The following is a 19,805-nucleotide window of genomic DNA, read 5'->3' as shown; positions in this document are numbered from 1 at the left end:
AGCAATGCATATTACTAATTAAAAATTAAGTTTTTATATATTTACAGTAGGACATTTACAAAATATCTTCATGAAATATCAAAGAAAAATCAATAATTTTGACCCATATAATGTATTTTTTGCTATTGCTATAAATATATCCCAGCGACTTAAGACTGGTTTTGTGGTCCAGGGTCACATATATCGTTTCATGGCCCCTAAAACATATATTTATGTTTAATTTGTTGAAAATATGTTCAATCACCATGGACTGATTTGGCAAAAAGTTAATTTTGGACCCTGTATGCATCTCAACTGAGCAGTCGACCTCATGGTAAACAGATATAAGACTCCTGAGCGGTGCCAGAGATCAGGGCTGGAGAACCCCGGCTGGAGTTTCACCAATGACCCCACTAGTTTCCATACACCATATCGGTTGCAGCTCATAACGTTCAGTTTCCAGCCCACACAACACGTTTACAGATTCAAATACAAGAGCACAAGAGGCCTGAAATAGCTCTTCCCTGAGTACACTCTATAAACCGCAGCATACACACCCATTTCACACACAATGTAAAATAAAAGCATGTAAATGCATCTTACCCACACACACACACATAAAAACACAAGGTGACACACTCCCACACAAACATACATCTCCTTGACAGTCCATTCTGAAGATGAAAGACAGAAAGTGGGGCAGATGATGACAAGAAAAAAAATGAAAACTACTGCAGTGGTAGAAATAAAAAGACCCCCCCCCCCCCCTCCCCTCCCCACTCTCATACGCATAAACACACCAACACAGCTCCGCTTCATTATACCGTCCCATTCAAATCCACATCACCTGGGGGAACAGCCCAGTCAGCCCTGCAGAACCACAGAGAAGCACCGGGATAATTGATAAGTAATTGAGGGAAAGATCTGGGGTGTTTTAATTAACTATAAGAGAAACGCTGCATAATTTTAAGTAACGCAGCAGTGGTTACCGAAAAGCCCTTAAGAGGAATTCCCAGATTAGACTGCAGTTCTTCATGTCTTTTCAACTGACCCATTTAATGGAAAAACTTCTTATCAGAAACAGAAATACTATCATCTGACCCCTGGTGATTAGTTAACATGATTAAACTGCTGTGAAAAAACAAGAATAAACCGAGCGAGAGTGGAGAGCTGTCATGTCTTGAAACACAGCAATTAGTTAACTCTTATACAACACAAATTATCTTCTTTCTTTTATTTATTTTTTTTATTTTTGGGAAGTCGTGGCCTAATGGTTAGAGAGTCAGACTTGTAATCCGAAGGTTGCGGGTTCGAGTCTCGGGCCGACAGGGATTGTAGGTGGGGGGAGTGAATGTCCAGCGCTCTCTCCACCCTCAATACCACGACTGAGGTGCCCTTGAGCAAGGCACCGAACCCCCAACTGCTCCCCGGGCGCCGCAGCATAAATGGCTGCCCACTGCTCCGGGTGTGTGTTCACTGTGTGTGTGTGTGTGTTCACTGCTGTGTGTGTGCACGTTGGATGGGTTAAATGCAGAGCACGAATTCCGAGTATGGGTCACCATACTTGGCTGAATGTCACTTCACTCACTTTTTGTTTGTGTGTGATAACAGGTGTACAGAATACATTTTAATTAGGGCCGGGACTCGATTAAAAAAATTAATCTAATTAATTAGAGGCTTTGTAATTAATTAATCGAAATTAATCGCATTTTAATCGCATATAAATATTTGACCTGAGAACAGTGAGAAGTAAGTTTTTTTATATGGATTTTTAAATTTCCCATCCACAGGGCCAACCAAAGCGGTCTCATCAGCTTCTTTGTGCATGTTCACTGTGGTTTGTTTTTGTCTGTTTCTCAATATGCGTTCTTCAGCGATCTTGCATCCTTGTGTTCTCGTTCTACGTCATCATTAACCGTCAAAGTTCAGTTCCGATTCTCAAGAACGCAAGTACAGAGGATGCATGAAAACAGTTTCAAGAATATGTTCTTGAAACTGAGGATGCATCGAGTGCAGACTTGAGAGAATCAGCCTTTAGAAATCCCAGAAAACGCTGTGGGTGGCCGGTGTACGGAAGCCTGTAAGCTTTAAAGTCGCTCTCACAAATACTTAACGGCTCTTCAAGTTGAAAGTAAATATTTATCGTTTTGTTTTAGTTAATTTTAATAAAAGTTATAAGACCCGGAGAAAGTCTGCATTTTTATTGGCATATTAAAATGAATCTTAACAGTAAAACATATAACGCTCTAAAATAAAACAATACAATTATATGAAAGTAATATCTATAATAGTATGAAATGTTTTAATAAGTTATGACATTTTGTAATATTTATTGTTCATTGGTCGCTGCTTATGCTGAGACTATGCGTCAGTTAAGCAAGAACGCAGTACATCTCAGTTCTCATAAGTGTGCGTTCTGTGTTCTCGCGTCCTTCCGAGTTCGTTCTTCCAAGGCATAGATATATATACTGACTAGATGTCGCCTTGGGCCTCTAAGCATACGTCAACATCGCCGCCATCTTGGGTCGGGGATCTGAAGGAAGCGCCAAAGTTTCTCGGCATTCAGATCAAGCCGGACTTTTGTGCTGTAGTAGATATTTTCATGAACTGGATGTTTTCAAAGAATGGTTAACCTGTTTTATACTGTAGCCTAATCATTTAATAAGCTGTTGTAAATACTGGAAGATGTTTTCACACTACGTACGCACGTTATGTTTGTTTTTGTGTTATATAACCATTTTACGCTGGGTCATTGTATTGCGGCTTGCTGATGTACAAAATAAACCAGTACAATTCAAATGTTTTAATTAACATGAATTTTTAAGTATGGATATCACACCATTGTAGCCATTTTGTGTGCAGTAGACTAGGCTAAGGTAAGTAATAGTTAATTTTAAGTTCACTGAAGTGGAAGAATAATAAACTTACACCTAGTTTTGAAGTAGATTAATATCAAAAGCTTAAATTTTCTCTGGACTCGATCATAAATACATGTCTGTCAGTTGTAACAAACCAAAAAACTAAGAAAAATCATTTGAGATTTGGACGATTTATGATGATTTAATTTCTGCTTAGATGCAGATGTTAGGTTCCCCATCCTAACATTCTGAGGTCTGTTGGTCAGGAAGTCCATAATTGTTTTTTTCCCGCTTTGTTTGTTTAACTCGTGCCTTTATTAATTTAAATTTTGCTCTATTATTTATTTATATTTTATATATACTTTATATTATTCATGTTTTTTTCATATCACGATCAGCATCCTTGTAATTGTTTTGTGCATTGTAGAACAAATTAATTAGTTATGTAGGTGTGTCTAAGTATTGTATTGTATATGATATATCACATATTTATGATAGAACATAGATTAATTATTTTACTTATATCATATAAGTAAAATAATTAATCTATGTTCTATCATAAATATATGTCTGACATTTATAATAAACCAAACGGCTTGAAAATCGGTTGAAAATTAAGCAAATTAAGGTGATTTTAATCGTTGATAGTTCTCTGCCAATGTTAACTAATGCAGAGTAGACGCGGCTTCCCCCGACCCAAGATGGCGGCCGCGCTGACGCATCGTTCCTATGGACAGCAGCGTCAGAGGTGACATCTAGTCAGTATATATATCTATGCTTCCAAGGAAGCTTGGCAAGACCGGTCTCCACGAGAACGCAAGTCCGTTCTTTCCGTTCTTGGAATTCTGAACGCTAGTTGGTGCTCCAGTATAATCGGTCCGCCGAAACTCATCCAGTGAGAAACGTTCCGCGGTGCAAAAATAAGTGCGATTAAAATGCGTTAAAAAAATTTAACGCGTTATTTTTGTGTAATTAATTAATCTAAATTAACGCGTTAAAGTCCCGGCCCTAATTTTAATTACTGTTTTTTTAGCTTTTTAAAACAATATCATAAATTAGAAAATTAAATGGCATGTATTATGAATAATAATGATGTATTTCAGCTTTGACAACAATAAAAAATATTAAAACAAAATAAAAAACATGGAAAGTATTATTAATAATAATAATAATAATAATAATATACAACAATACAATTATATTTCTATTTATATATATTTTTTATTTTCATTACATTATTTTTATGCAAAGTTGTTTGCCATCTAAACTACAATGAATATGAATTATTGTATTAGCCTATTTTGGCTTTGATACAATATTAACACAATTATTTGAAAACAACGTAAAAACATGACATGAATTATGAATAATAATTATTATTTATTATTTATCACATTACATTTATGCAAAGTTGTTTTGCTTCAAAGGATAATTTGCATTATTATAATTATTATTATTACTACTATTATTAATTTTGTTGTATATTTTATTATATTTATGCAAAGTTGTTTTTTCAAAACAGATACAGTTAAATTGCTCATATGAGAACAAATGATTATGAAAAATAAACAGGAACAATTATGCAAATATTTTAAGCATGTTTCTTTTTGTCATTTCTGCTTTAAATGGAAAGTGGGGTCATTGTCTTGATGCTATTCTTTAGATATCTCTAGATAACAGTATAACTACTGTAAAACTTTAGGTAGCTATCCTCAATAACCAGCAAGAATCTTTAGTTGCCCAATTCACAATTTAAAGGGTCTGTAACTTGGCAAATGAGATGCGGTTCCTCTAAAAGCTGAATGATTTTTTTACCACACCAAACAAGAAAAAAATCCTCTTTCCAAAAAATGAATACAGAATGCTTACTGAAAGGTCTGAATTATCCTCTGAGATTTGGGAAATTGGAGTAACTATGGGAAGTTGGTGTAACAATGTGTAATTCCTTTACAATGTATTAAAAAATCTGCCCTCAGGCTTAAGAGATTAAACATCACCACTGACAACCACAACAACAAGTCCAACGCTTTCTAAGCTAGAACAGGCAGGATTGAGAAATATTACTATTGATGGAACGATCACGTGCTACACTTGGCAAACAGACTGTGAGAATTCAATGAAACCTGCTAATCTAGCAACGTCTGAGCAGATAGAGCGAGGGCTATGGGACATCATCTGCCAAAGTTTTTCACAGAGAAAACTATTTGGAAACAGTTACGTTCCCTTGTCTTTGGACTTGAAAGTTTGAAGGCTCGGCGGCGAATGGGAAAGAATGCCTTTGTGCACAAAGTAGACTATCCTTGAAATTGCAAGTCTACCATATAATGTTTCTCTAAGGGTGGGTTCCTGTCAAGTACTGCCTCCTCTGTGAAGTTGCTCAAAGCCCAAAAAATACAGTGCTTTTCTGTGTTCCACAGCACACCCCATATTTTACCCATGCAATGTTGGCGACTGAGAGGAAACACCAGAAACAGCTCGGCTTGCACTTCAACATTGAGGTAACTAGTATGAATAGGTTGCTGAGAACACAGGCCACATGAATCAAATCATTTCCCAACAGGAAAAAGAAGAAGCCCTCAGCCCCTTTCTGGTATGCCTTTCCTGATGTAATCTCCAGAATAACACAAGCATGCTCAGCTAGAGGACCGTCCTCACAATAATGACCCCGGCCACAGCATAGTCTCCAGTCAAATCAAGTTAACGGACACGCAAAGTTACAACTCTTCAGGCAGTGTCAACTAGAAATCCTCTGACAGCTGGTTATGCATCATAGACTGACATTTACTAGAATCACAATCACACTGAATGTGGGTAGGTATCAGACTGGCTTGGTTTAGAAACATGTACCGTGACATGCATGGCTGGTGCTACATTCAGTCATACCAGAACATCTTCATGCATTTATGTAGTGTTTAAGCTAAAGGTCGTACTGAAAGCTTGGTACGGCCTTGTAATGTTACATTAGCCTAACTAGTTGGATCCAGGGTGAGCTTGATTTTGCCAAGTAGGAAAAGCTCTCAGATCAACATAATTTGTTGGTCCTGGAATATGTAAACATATGCCTCGCTTACCCCAAACCAAACCCTTAACATTATCTACCCCTAAAATCAATGCTGACAAAAATGTGGTGGAAGACCCAAGCCCATAATAACCATTTAATCTGGTTGGTAAGAATGCTATTTCAGGGCCAACAGATTGACAAACACGTCCTACTTGGCAAAATCATGGTCAGTGTGGATCCAGACCCCCCATTTCAACTTCTGCTTTAAACAAAAATGAAAGGTTATTTTGACTTTATATCTCACAATTGTAACTTTTTTCTTATTTTGTGACTTTATAATGCACATTATGACAAAATCTCTTTTTTTATTTTTAAAAAGTTTTGTAAAATTTTCGGTAAGAAATTTAGGGCCAGATTTACTAAACAGGGCCAATTAGTGCAAGAGGGCAATTCCAAAACAGTGCCGATGGGTGTGGAAATTTCTGGGTGTGATTTACTGACAACGTGCAAATTAAAGAACACAGACGCAACATCTCAGTTACAATGCAATATACCAAGTGCAGCGCAAATTAGCATAGTCACAAATAAGCAGAGCTGATGCTCACCTGGTGTGGGTGATGCACTTACAACAGAGGCGCAAAATAATTTTAAGACATACTTTTTTTGTGGCGTTAAATGTCGCAAATACCAGTTATTTTGACGTGTGCAAACATTAGTAAATCACGTTGCGTGATTCATTTTAACTCTCCACTCATAAATTTTGAGTCTGAAAGGGAAACTCCTACGAATGCATATTCAATAAGGTCAGACGCAAAAATAACTGTGTACACACCTTTTCAGCGCCAACTATTCACTGCACGTCTTTAGTAAATCCTGACAGTACTATTTAGCGCCAAAAGATTGTTTACACTGGCACAAGCTGTTAGGTAAATCTGGCCCTTAAACTTCAAATTTAAAGGAAAAGCTCACCCAAAATTTAAAATTCTGTTATTTACTCACTCTGTTGTTTCAATCCCATATGACTACCATTCATCTTCGAAACACAAATTAAGGTATTTTTCAATTTTTCCATCTAGTAAAATTTCAAGCACACAAAACTTCCAAGCATCAAAAAGTCAGTACATGCTTAACGCACAAGAACAAACCATATTCTGGCATGTCAAGGAAGCATAACTATGAGCTTCTGTTTACCATATTAGATGTACTCTATGTATTTGCATCAGTCAATGTTTAGATGTGAACAAAAGCTTAAATTAAATCTGTTCATCATAAAGCAATTATGTCACGTCTGAAAACAAGAAATTTTCCCTTGGTAACTAGCTGAAATAAAAAAAAAAAATTAAATTAAATTTATATTTAATAACCCTGTTTATAAGAACACTGGTTCTTTCCAGGCTTTCTATAGATATATGTTACAGCATATGAATCTTCCCACCACTGAAAGAGAGAGCTTTATGAAGTTAACTAGGGAATGTTTTCTGTTAGTAGATTGTGTTTTCTCATGAGACGGTTGCATTCAGACTGCTGAAGAAGAGTTCCCCCTGGTTCCCCTCCCTCGCGCCTGCTTGCCTTCTCATCTCCAACTGTGAAGGGTAAATAAATAGCAATTCCGGACGTGACATGAAATGTTTAACAGAGCCAAGGCTGTAGTATCTATTTTGCATACCCCACCTCTTTCTCTGGAAAACAGAACTTCAGACGCAAACCAAAAGCCCTCAATCGTTCTTTGTAGCCGATATGATGCCTTTTGTCTCATGTATAGGAAAGTTCTCTTTTCAGTCCTGGCTAAAGCACATTGACTATTTATTACGCTCAATATGGATTTCCATGATGCCCTTAAAACAGAGTGCATCAATGGAACTTGCATGCTGGGACAAGCTGACTTCTTTGAATCTGCATTAAGAAACAAGTGTTGATCTGCAGATGGCACAGACAGCTGACATTTCAGGAACAAGACTCATCAGACAGCCGCACATCCTCATGCCATGTACTACAGCAACCCCCTTCCTTCTCTGTATGATTTTCGAGATGGCAGTTTCGGTTGGGTAACCATTGCGAGAACAGAACAGCAAACAAATAGATATTTTGATTTGATGTGCAGTAGCTTATGGTAAATATTCTCAGTCACTGCTGACACCTGGGATACCGCTTTACACGGTGGCCTTCAGATTAACCTCATTCATCTGTGTCAGGCCTCATCAGTCCACTGCCTGCTGCTCATTCAACCTGCAAACCTCCTCATCCCAAGGCTGCTTCACCACGCTGACAGCTGTTGATTGTGCAAGAGGCGGCCTATCTAGCAAGAACCTTCAAAATTATCATTGACAGGCTTTTTAGCTAAGATTAAAAATGTGAGCCACTAGATTATTACATTTTGCATGTGCAAAAGTTGCAGCCACAATGCTAAGGTTTAAAGCCCTGTTCACACCAAGAACGATAACTATAAAGATAACTATAAAGATAAAGATATTAGCATATCGTCCGTTTATTCAAAGCGCACATGCGTCTGCCACTTTAAATTCTCGAGCTTGTTATGGCAGTATTGATTCTGATTGGGTGTCAGTGTTTGTATCGTTCATCGCCTGGAACAAAATCGTTCTGAAAGTGATTCCAACAATATTGTTTCTGAATATAGTTTTTAGAACTATATCTTTATCGTTATCTTTATAGTTATCGTCCTTGGTGTGAACAGGCCTTAATCTAGATTGCTTAGCTGGTTGGTTGCTTACTGTCAAGAGAGCCCACCCTCAAATTTCTATGATATGATATTTGGCGTCCCTCCTTGAAGTGATTATTTTATGGATGTACAACATACTAGATGATATTAGAGATGTTTTCCTTTATATATGGATATTTATTGGCCATTATTGGATTTAAAATTTTTCATGTTTCTTAAACTTACTTTTTAGTCATCTAATGGTTAGTTGACCTTTAATAAAGTACCAATACTTTAATATCAGTGTAACCCTACTTTTTTTTCACCCGTTTTATTATCTGCTAGAAAAAAAAAAAAAAGTCAGATTGCTTAGAAAATGAATAACACACTGCTCATCAATAAAGAATGATTTGAGATAGGCCTACTACGTATGTGGCATGAACATGTTACAAGTGAAGTTTAATAATTTTATTCAGGTTCCTAACCTTAAAGGCTGCATGATTCTGAATTTGCTACTGACTTTACTTCAGTATTGTGACGTATTTCAAACTGAAATGGAATATTAAATAGAGGACAGATTTTTAGTTTAGCAGATCCTCTCCATCTCTCTTGCTTGCAGCAAACTAATGGTTTAAGGGAAGAGGTTAAGGAAACTTTGCCCAAGCCGTCAAACTGACATCATCAGAGAAGCAATGCCATTTCACAGCGGAAGCAAATTTTCACATTTTGATTGAAGATTACCAAAACAAACACTTGTTTTCAGAGGATTAACTTGCACGGATTAACTGTTCACCTCAAGACTAGCAATGTGCGCTAACAAACTCAATAGTGTAAATTTTGATTTAAGCATGGGCAAAAGTAAGATCGCCTTCTAATAAAAAGCACCACTAATCAAAGCATTAGCCAATGAAAAACAGACAGATTATACTTTTATGATACAACTAACAGCCATTAAATAAGACTCATGAGATCTGTGATCTTCTCCAAATGATTTGAGTGCTGTATGATGCTAATGAACACACTCAATTGTTCTCAATGTGCCCACGTTGAGAATTTATGTTTTAAGTACCTCTGGCTGACTCACACTGTTGGAGGGATTGATGGAAAAAGACAAAGAAAAAAATGGAGCAGTAGAGATGTGAGAGGAGGAATGCTTGTCTGGCTGCCTCCTCTGAGAGTCTCTCTGGAAAGATTTTACGGGATAACTCCACGAGAGGAGGGGAGCGCCTCTCCCTCAAAACACTGGCATGTCTCCACCGCTCCAATGACATCACTTACGAGGGGAAATGGGATGGAACTGGGACGGCCGTTCGCTTGTTTTATCTCAGCACGCAATATTTTGCTTTGCGTCAGCCTGGATTTTCTCTGATGCGTCTCCCCTTTGTCAAAACCACACTTTGTCTATTCAAGGCCAGCGTTAACTTCAGGAAATTCCTTCAACGTACTGTAACTGCACTAAGTACAGCTTGTAGTAAAGTCCCTACACCCTGCCCAAAAGCCTTGCGTTCTTTCCACCAAATTCACCAAGGTGAGCAGTTGCTAGGGACTTCACATCACCTGAATAATACAGGGTGCATAATAAGGAAAGACTATATCATGCCAAACATAACAGTGGTAAGGGTGGATTTCGGTATTCCACAGATTGTTTGCATCCATGCAGTTTTCCTGTTATTGAATTCCTCTCTCGGTGCATATCCTCCTTTGTGCTTGATTCTTGATACCCGCTGTGAGACCCATGATGCTTGGCAGGTCCCACTACATCCCTCTCACCTGGCAAGGTGGAGACATCTTCCGGTATTCCCACCTCAGTCGGCCGGATTCATGTAATATTCATAAGAATGCAGTTCTTCTTAACTGCTATTTTCTAACTTCACAATTAAAGGGGACTTATGGCCCTTTTTACAAGATGTAAAATACGTCTCTGATGTCCCCAGAGCGTATATGTGAAGTTTTAGCTCAATATACACCACAGATAATTTTTTACAGCTTGTTAAAATTGCCACTTTCAGGGTATGAGCCAAAACGCACTGATTTGAGTATGTTGCTTTAAATGCGAGTGAGATGTTGTTCCTGGAGAAGAGGGCGGAGCTCCAGCTCCGAGTCTGCATTAGCAGTGCTAGCCTTTGCAAATAAACATTCCACTATTAATACAAGCCTGTTATCTTTACAGAAAACTACTCAGTTTCAAAGTCTGTCATCTGATTATATTGTGCATAATAAATTAGCGTTTATGAATTACAGACGGGGAGCACGGTGGGATCAAAATAACAACATAGCTGGTCTCATGCTATCACAAACTTTATAAGTCCCACTTCTGATTATGAGCTCGACAACTTCAAGCGATCGACTCACATTGCTTTCATATGCTACTTTTAACTACCACATTCCTATTCACGATCACTCTGGTAGCACTTGAAGACAGCATCAGTGAAAACACACAGAGACAATGATAGCTTTAACAATAAGCCTTACAGAGTGCCAAGAAGCTCTTTCAGAAGGGCAGTTTGGAAAACAAACGCATGATACTTACTTTGCAGCTGACGTTCGCACACGAAGCGTTGGACGTTACTGATTTTTTCTGGGATATTTCTTTCGAAAATGAAATTTAACCACAGTGTCCTCGGCTCAGATGAAGGGAGATTATGGTGACTCCTATGTTCATTTGTGCATCCCAAACCACAACACTTGTAAAGCCTCTTTGGTGCTGACAGTGTATCTCTCTCCAGTAATGGCAGACTGCAGCTTCTCACTCAGGGCTGTTTTTATGCTAATAGGGCAGAGAGCGTCACAAATTCTCCTCGGTGACATGAACAGAGGGAGAATCTGAAACAGCTCGTTCTGAGAGACTGTTTATGATTTATTGGTTTTATAAAAAAATGAGTTGGTGGATTTTTAACATTATAGGCTGCTTGTTTTCACACACTGCAGCCACACAACTGTGTTCAAACACCTTATAAAAGTGATTTTTGCATAATAGGTCCCCTTTAAGTTAAGAATATTATTTAGAACAATCTTAAGAAAAAAAGAAAACATTCTTAATACAAAAGAATTTGAATTGCTGAAAATAATGTGCTTAAAATAATTGCAAATAGTTAAGTTTTGATAAACTCCAACTTGTCCAATCATGTTTCATGATTTTTTTTACACTGTTTCAGCATGCACACACAAATACAAAAACGGATGACAAATAAATGCAACAGAGTGTTCTGTCTTGAGAAAGCTTTTTAAATATAACCATTTAAAAAAAACGCATAAAAATTTCAGGTACATTTTAGCTCCTAGAATTGCACTGTAAGGAGCATTCTTACAAACTTCTTATGGCACCGTCATATTAGCGAAACTAAGGTCCATTGTCAATAGTGTAGTGATGCATTTACTCAGAGGTCACTTCCAAACCACACAGCTTTATATCGGTAAACACAGCGAATTCGAGTTTTTCACATTTAACAAACTTGCACCCAATGTGAAATCCATGCTGGGAAATTTTTCCCTCGCACAAAATTCACAGTCATATGGATTCCTATTGAGATTACTCTATTTTACCTGTGGAATTTCGCGCATCTTTGGAGTTTAACTTAAGAAATTTCTTCTTTACTTCTTTATTAAGAAGAATACAACCCCTGTGGAATCTCTACCTCAATTCCTTCTCTTTCCCTTCTGATGATCAAGCTTGTCACTCCAAGGAATTTTAATCTGCAATCCCTCCCTGTACTGCATGAAATGTGAGGGCGGTGAGAAAGTATGCGTTGCGGTTAAAGAACACTTGGTGGTCCTATTTATTTGAGTAGTTGCATCAGAAAGGATGGCATCTTTGCTCCACGAGAATTGTCTTCATTTGTGTGTTCTCTGCCTCAGGGCTTATTACAAGCAGGTCAAATGGTTCCAGCTGCCCTTTGTTTATGAACTATATGCAAAACAGTTCAAAACAAGCTAAATTTATTGCAGTTTCAAAATGTAATACATATCAGATGGAAAGGAACAGAGAAAGAGAGATGAGGTATTCAGCCACATAATGCTCTATTATTTAGTCATTTTCATACTAAAAGAATTACTAGTGACATGAAACATGAGACTGACAGTAAGGAGCCTAAAAATAGGTGGGTAATTTTTCCCTACCAAGTTCCTCATTACAAATAAGCCAGTTCTAGTGCCAAACTACATAGCGAATGCCAATAAATATAAATGAAGGCCAACTGTGGGTATAAAAAGGTTGAGACACATGAATGTACACTAATATTGCACAGAGGTCTAGCTTTGTGCGGTACCTCAATAACTCAATTATACATAATTCTTTTGCTATTTATGTTGAGAATAAGGCTTTTAGACTGTCGATTTCCTGAGGGCTGTTATATTACGAACCATCAACCTCCTGCACAATCATGAACTGCAAAACTGAAAACTGAAAGGAATATTTCTTCAATAAATGAAAATTGTCAAGTCAAATAATTTGTTAGCCTTTGTGTTGTCCCAACCCTTTATAATGTTTATAAAACATAAAATTAGATGTTTAGCAGAATTATAAAGCTGCCTTTTTCCATTCACTGAAAACGAATGGTAACAAACAACAGTGGTCAAGGAAGATTTTTGGTCAATAAGGATGTAAAATCTTCAATTTATTCACCACAGTAAGCTTCAGAAGAATTGCAAAATACTGGAAGAGTCTTTATTCTCCTAAATGTCTACACAAGTTTGGACTGACATAAAGATGAATAAATGATAACCAAATTTTCATTTCTGGTGAACTATCCCTTTAAGGAGGCTCCAAAAACAGATGCTATTTAAGGCTTTCAGAAACAGGCCTTTTCCACGACGAGCTTTAAGAGGATTTTTATCGTGTTCTAAACCAGCTGCACATGAGCGTGAAGCTTTGCTGTTCTTTGTTGCTTTCATGGTGAAAGGGTGGCATCAATAGTGGCTCTAGTGTCTGGATATGCCCAGAGGGAGCAGCAAACATACAGATACCGACGCCAGAGGACAGCAGGCCATAGAGGGGTCATCGATCCCCACACGGACACAGAGCCGCTACACTATTCACACTCTGCCATTCAGAACTTCAGCTATCGATTCCTTCTATATCTGAACCTATCTTCACTAGAAAGCCTCAGATTTGCTGACTGACAAGCACGGATGCTGCTTTTATGGACACCTGGTAAGCTGCTACTTCCGAGGTAGGCAGATATTATCGCAACGCGTTACAGAATACAAAATACGGAAAATCAAACAAATAAACAAGGGACAACCTGATAAGCTTGTACAAGTGGTAAAGCATAATTAAATATTCCTGCATCACTTTCACACAGCCTTTGATTTATGTATGCATGGTATATGAAAAATAATAGATTCATTTGCATAAAGCACCCACAATCTGAGTCATGAACTTTATATTTGTTGATCAAACACATTAATATTGCTGATATAAACCACTGGAATAAGTAAAATCCTTTATTTTAATCTAAGGCTGCATGATTCATCAAAACACATCGACGTATTGATCAATATCGCAATATGGCTTTGAGTTTTGAGTTGGATCTTTTTACGAATATACACCCAAATTTTTCACGTTTTCCCAAATTGATCAACCAAAAAAACGTCTTCAGAGTGAAAAGTAGTAGTTAAATTTTTTTATGCAGATACACTTCATAAAAAAACAGCCCAATAAATCTGAAAGATCAATTCTTTCCAAGTCATCTGGTTGAAAAAATAATCATGCAGCCCTATTTCAATACTGCAATAATACTGCCTTCTGACATCTTAGATATTGCAGGGACCAGGTATCATTGAGAATTTCCCCACTCTTAAATTGATTTTGCATGGCCATTCATGTGTTTTTTAAGTTCAACTCAAAATCACGATATTTCCGACTCGAAGGCCACATAAGGCCATTAAACACAATTTTAAAAGGCTTCTAAATGACTCCCGGCTGTCCAGAAACCACATGCGCGTACAGTATGTTACTCTCCAAGCTGCAGAGCCTGGATATGTCATGAATTCTGGAGACTTGAATGTGATTTATTCATGTAAGTGCTTTATTTTTAACTATGCTTCTAGATGGATGAAGAGATTTATTGATGATCCTGAAGTGCCACACTTTGACAAAAAGAATAAAAAAAAAAAAAAATCTAAAATCACATTCACTGAACAATGAACAGTTTCAAGCACGTTCACGTTCATCGCATTGTTCAGCTGAAAAATAAAAAGCTTCAATTCAGGCTATACATAAAGCCGTCACGGGGAGTCTAGAGGAAGACGAGCAGCCTGCATGCTGACATCCACTCATTGGAGAAAGGAATGTTTTTCATCTCAATATCAAAAAAAGCTCTTGAGCGCTGGAGTACAAAAGCAGGTTGGGGATGTGTACTGCGCCCATGGAGGGAGAGCAAATGAATAGAGCTGAGAGATTAAATAAAAGGGCTATAAAGGTCTGGAAACAGCATTGCTCAATCGATCCCGTTCCCCTCTCATTCTCTGCCTCCTTTCTCCCCACCACATACTCTTTCCCTACTGTGAGACTTTGACACTGTGAAAGGACGTTGAACTTCTGTAGACTCACTTTACACTGGTCCTCGCATCCGATCACAAATGGACAGAGAAAAATACAGGTGTAAATCGGATCCCTCACATCACATTCAGAGGTAGTCGAAAACACGCGACTACATTGCATTTGTAGTGTAAATGCTAATCTGTTCTGAGGCATCATGGAGAGCAGTGATGGACCGCCTACTAACCTGTCAATCAACCAGTGCACTAAAACAAGTATTTTGAATTAAATTAATTGAAATTCACCCTATCTACTTTCTTACTGTTAACAATTCATCCATGCATCTTACCTTTTTTTTTTATCTCGTAATTTTTAATCAAAATGTCATAACTGGATCTTCAGGTGAAATGTCTAACCCAACTAAACCCTACCCTAAACCTAGTCAATAGTGTAAACAAGAGCAAATGTGAGATAAGCATTTATTAACTGAAGCAAAAATGACATTTTATTCTGCATTTCCAAGTCTTTGTGCTCTTTTATCATGACTTTTGTTTGACTCATACCTGTCCACTCCTCCGATCGCAATTGGAATGCTGTATACTGAGCAAGTTTACTATGTCAGAAAAGCCAGACAGTACATATGGAGTAGGTTATATGATGCAAATATCAAAATGCATTAGCTCACAAATCATGCACTAAGGAAAAAGCCTTTTGAGTTTAGAACCATGCAAGAATAAGTCTTTATTAATCAATAATCTGCCTCTGTAATAAAAATGAGTGTGAAAAGGAATAAGTGTTTTACTGCTGCTAGTGTTCATTTCAGTTGGAAAGTGGCAACTGAAGTGAATTGTATAGGTACGTTTTTGAAGTTTAGCAAAAATGTAGGTAGAGGAATGAAATAAACTTAAACTAAACCACTGAACTCCTATTTGGAGATTTTAAATTTTGGACGCTGTATAAATAAAAACAGCTCAAACATTATTCAGATATCTTCTTTTGTGTTATGTAGAACAAGGAAAGTCATATAAGGTGAGTAAACGATGACAGATGACCTTTTTGGGTGTGAACTATCCCTAAGATAATGAAAAGCATTCTGCTCAAAACATCACATGTGGTCAGATTAAAATTCCAAAAGTATATATGGAACATACAAGATGAATAAACAGCAACAGATGGCCACTTGCGATCAAATGACCCGAGACAGATTTCAATACCAGGTGCAAACACATCCACATACACAGTATTAGATTCAAGGTGTAATCACAAAAAAGCAGCTATAGCCAACAAACTTATAGCTCAAAGACAGAACTGGCATAACATTAATTTGCCTTATATGCTGCAGAACAATGTAGCCCATGTCTTTCATGCATGCATACCTGTGAGGGCGTGTACTTTAAGAGCTTGCCTGGATAGGCCTAACTTGACACTCATTTTCCAGCAAAGGGTGAAACCAGGTTCACTTAAGCTCCACCCCTCCAAGTTGTAAACTAATTTCTGGTCCAGCTGGCTCTACTCACCCATTGGCTGATATTGTCACTGTCAATCACAGCGGCATTATGTAAGCACTGTCTACAGGTGGAGGTGTGTCCCTCCATATTTCACTGGCACTCGAGTGTGTCAAGTTAGCCCTGCCTGCATCTGGGTTCAGCAAACTCAACCCCATTGACACTGTGGTAGTTTGAACAGCGCAGATACTAAGGGGAAACAAGAACGAGCACTTCACAAGTGGCAGGTGTATGTGTAAAACCGAACAAATGAGCAGACGCACTAGAGCACTTGTGATTAGGCCATACTCTGTGTCTTAATTACTACTCATCAACATTTAAAAGTAAGTGGTACTGGGGCCATCAAACAGAGATTTGCTTACTGAGTTATAGCACTGAGCAATTCACCGCCACACAAATCCCTCTGAAAAAAGCATTAACTGCATAATCAGAGAAGACAGCTTAGTCCCAGGTTGCAAAGGGCAGCCCATACTGTTTGAAATGTATTACAACTGCACAAAAAAGGGGAAACACTAATCCACACGCTCTCCGAAACAATAGGATTTTCTTTAAAAGTGCTAGGATTTCTTAATCATCCAGGAGCCTAGGAAATGTACACTAATAATAAGCATGAAAACAGAGCATGCGGAGGCAATTCTCGGCAGAAGTTGAAACTGTAGCACAGTGACCCTGCAAATAATCCTCCTTTATTTATTTGAACATACTGGTCTTTCAACATTCAACGCAAGAATGTCTCACGCAGTAAATTTCATTTCTCACTATGTCTGTCTTCTATCTTTGCCCCTTTATGGCATGCAAAGTTTAAAAGTGAATTAAATCTCCTCTGAAAACTGAATCAAGGGCAATATTTTCTGTTCAAACTGCCATTTGGGAGTAACAATGTTTTCACATGGAATTTTTTTTTTGCTTCACATTTGCTGTAAAACTGCACATAATGCACTACATTAAAAAATGAAAGTTTGCATAGAATAATATAGATTAGAATATGCTGCACCTGTCATAAACCATAAACCTGTGCACAATGAAGTCCATTTAAAAGCAAAAGCTATACATAGCATGGTATAGTACATATTATAGTAGACTAGTATTGTATAGTACAGTATGTGCATTAACCATTATAAACGTGCACACAATTAAATAAAATGAAATTAAGTTAAAAATGAAAGTTATATATCACAGTATAGTGTAGAATACTTAGTACAGTATTATAGTCTACTATAGTAAAGTATAATATATGCTGTACTGTCATATGTGCAATAAAGTATAGTGGTATATATAGTATAGTATATGCAACTGCCCCATACATCTGTTCACAATCAGCTCAGATCAAAAGTCAAAACAATGCTTTTCATCGTACAGTGCAACATATCGTAGTATACTGCATTAGAGTACACTGTACAGTATAAAGTGTAACATATACCGTAACTGTTATATGACACATGCAATAAATCTTTGCAAATGTAAAATGGTTAAGGCTATATACATTGCACAATATAGTTTGGTACAGTCCAGTAGACTACATTACTGTTGTAAACTGTGCAAAACCTCAAGTCTATATGCTGCTTAGTGTATTAATGTACAGATCACATAGTACAGTATAGTATCTAATATAATGTTATTCTAACGAAAGACCTACTTAGTGCTGTCTTGACCAACTGTTTACATAACGCTAAATTGCACGGTTTATTTAATAAAGCAACAAAACCTGGCACTGCATGTCGGTCACAATGCATGAAGCTCCATCAGCCCTGCAAACACATGAAATATACACAGCAACAGCTTATTACATAACCAGCCGGGATGAACCGAGTAACATCACGACGGGATACACTCAATGGCTGCGTCTCAACGCCTAGTGAGGCTGCCTACCTAGACAGCATTACTAGAGTCAGTTCGGAACGCGCCGAACAAATCACACCGCGTTTTAGGAACCATGCGCTACGGTGCGCTCGCTAGGTTTGGAACACAACCGGTGTCTATTAAAATACGGTGACAGTGAAGCGGAGACAAAAGTGTTGTAGCCTACTTGTACGTGCTATTCCCAATTAAACATACACGGGCGATAAATGCACTTGCATAAACCGCGTCGCCGTGGATTAAACGGGTTGAAGTACAGACTAACACTTCCGCGATTGTGTTTTCACATCAGAAGGCTTCCAATAACAATGTTGACTCAGCAGAAGTGCGCACAGCTAGGACGAGTGACAGTTTGTTTAAATAAGTACAGCTGACTGATCAATAACCCGCAGATAAATTGATGTTTATAAGTCTATCTGGAGCATTGGAAGGAGGCGGGGTGGCGCAGTTACTCAGCCCCGGCGAGAGCGCTCCCTGCTCGGGCTTACAGCTCGCAAGTAACCGCCCCGCTTCCCGTGCGCTACTTCAAAGTAGTTTTTTTCGAGATGACAAATTTTTAATCGAGATGACAAACAGCACATCTTGAACATCTCGCCCGGTCGACCGCAGACATGTTGACATAATAATTAGTGCAATTGTCACAGTAAATATTTACAAAGCTTTTTAAATAAACGTCACACTCTGTTCCTCCTGCGTCCTTTAGTTCCCAGACATTTTTCCAAGATCGCAAGCAAATCCAAAAGACAGTTTTGTGCTGGTAAATTAGATGCACGGACTTACTGTACGTTATAACGGGCAGGGAAGCGCGAGGCTCTCCGTGCGTTCTCGCGCACTGCCGGTGGAATCGTCTCCCCTCCGCTCGTACAATGATGTCTGCTGCAGCCGAGCTCTATCGCTCCGTGCCCCCTCCTCCAGTGAGTGAGTGAGTGAGTGAGTGTGTGAGTGTGTGACGGAGGGAGTGAGTGTGTGGAGGCGTGCGTAAGAGTGTGTGTGAATGTGTAATCCAAATATGGAGCAGTTGGCCGGCCCAGTTAAAGAGAAAGGATTGAAGACTGCTCCATTAAAAGTATAGAAAAACATAATGACGTTTGTGGCTCCATAAACAAATGGTGTGTTTTAAAGTTTAATATTGCATGTCAGTTAGTTTCTCTAATCTGATATATACACCGCAGCGTTCAGGGAGTGCTGCTATTTAGTGCAGCAACGCTGGGAAACTGCACAGTTTGTATCATTAGCTCAGAACAGAAACACTAGGAAATGGAAATCCCGGAGTGGATTCAGAGCCCGGTGATTATAGAACGCTATGAAGCTGTGTTACTCCGCTCCACTCGTTGACTGATCCACACCGGGTTTTAGACTGTGCATAAACATGAAAAAATAGACGCAGTGGCTTCTTTTGGAACTCTGCCAGCGATATTTATTAAAGAAATGTATGAAATAGACAAATATAAGTTACTTAATATGAATTTCT

The 19,805-nt window shown here is 38.2% G+C and overlaps 1 protein-coding gene across 2 annotated transcripts in view; it reads right to left on the bottom strand.

Annotated features, from left to right (window-relative positions):
- Positions 1–19,266, bottom strand: part of LOC306846754 (ataxin-1-like) — a 105,546-nt gene extending 86,280 nt beyond the window's left edge. The window contains exons 1-2 of one of the 2 annotated variants that reach the window (XM_079380345.1): positions 19,115–19,188; positions 827–849 (exon numbers count right to left, since the gene is read on the bottom strand). The gene's annotated coding sequence lies outside the window, so the exon portion shown is untranslated. Of the gene's footprint in view, positions 1–826; positions 850–19,114 lie in introns of both variants that reach the window. The other variant, XM_079380344.1, reaches the window with a different exon arrangement.
- Positions 19,267–19,805: the final 539 nt, after the last annotated feature.

The sequence above is a fragment of the Barbus barbus genome (assembly GCF_936440315.1).
Source record: "Barbus barbus genome assembly, chromosome: 27".
In the NCBI taxonomy this organism is placed as follows: domain Eukaryota; kingdom Metazoa; phylum Chordata; class Actinopteri; order Cypriniformes; family Cyprinidae; genus Barbus; species Barbus barbus.
Note: the sequence above shows the minus strand (reverse complement) of the source record. Positions and strands in the feature narration are given on the sequence as shown.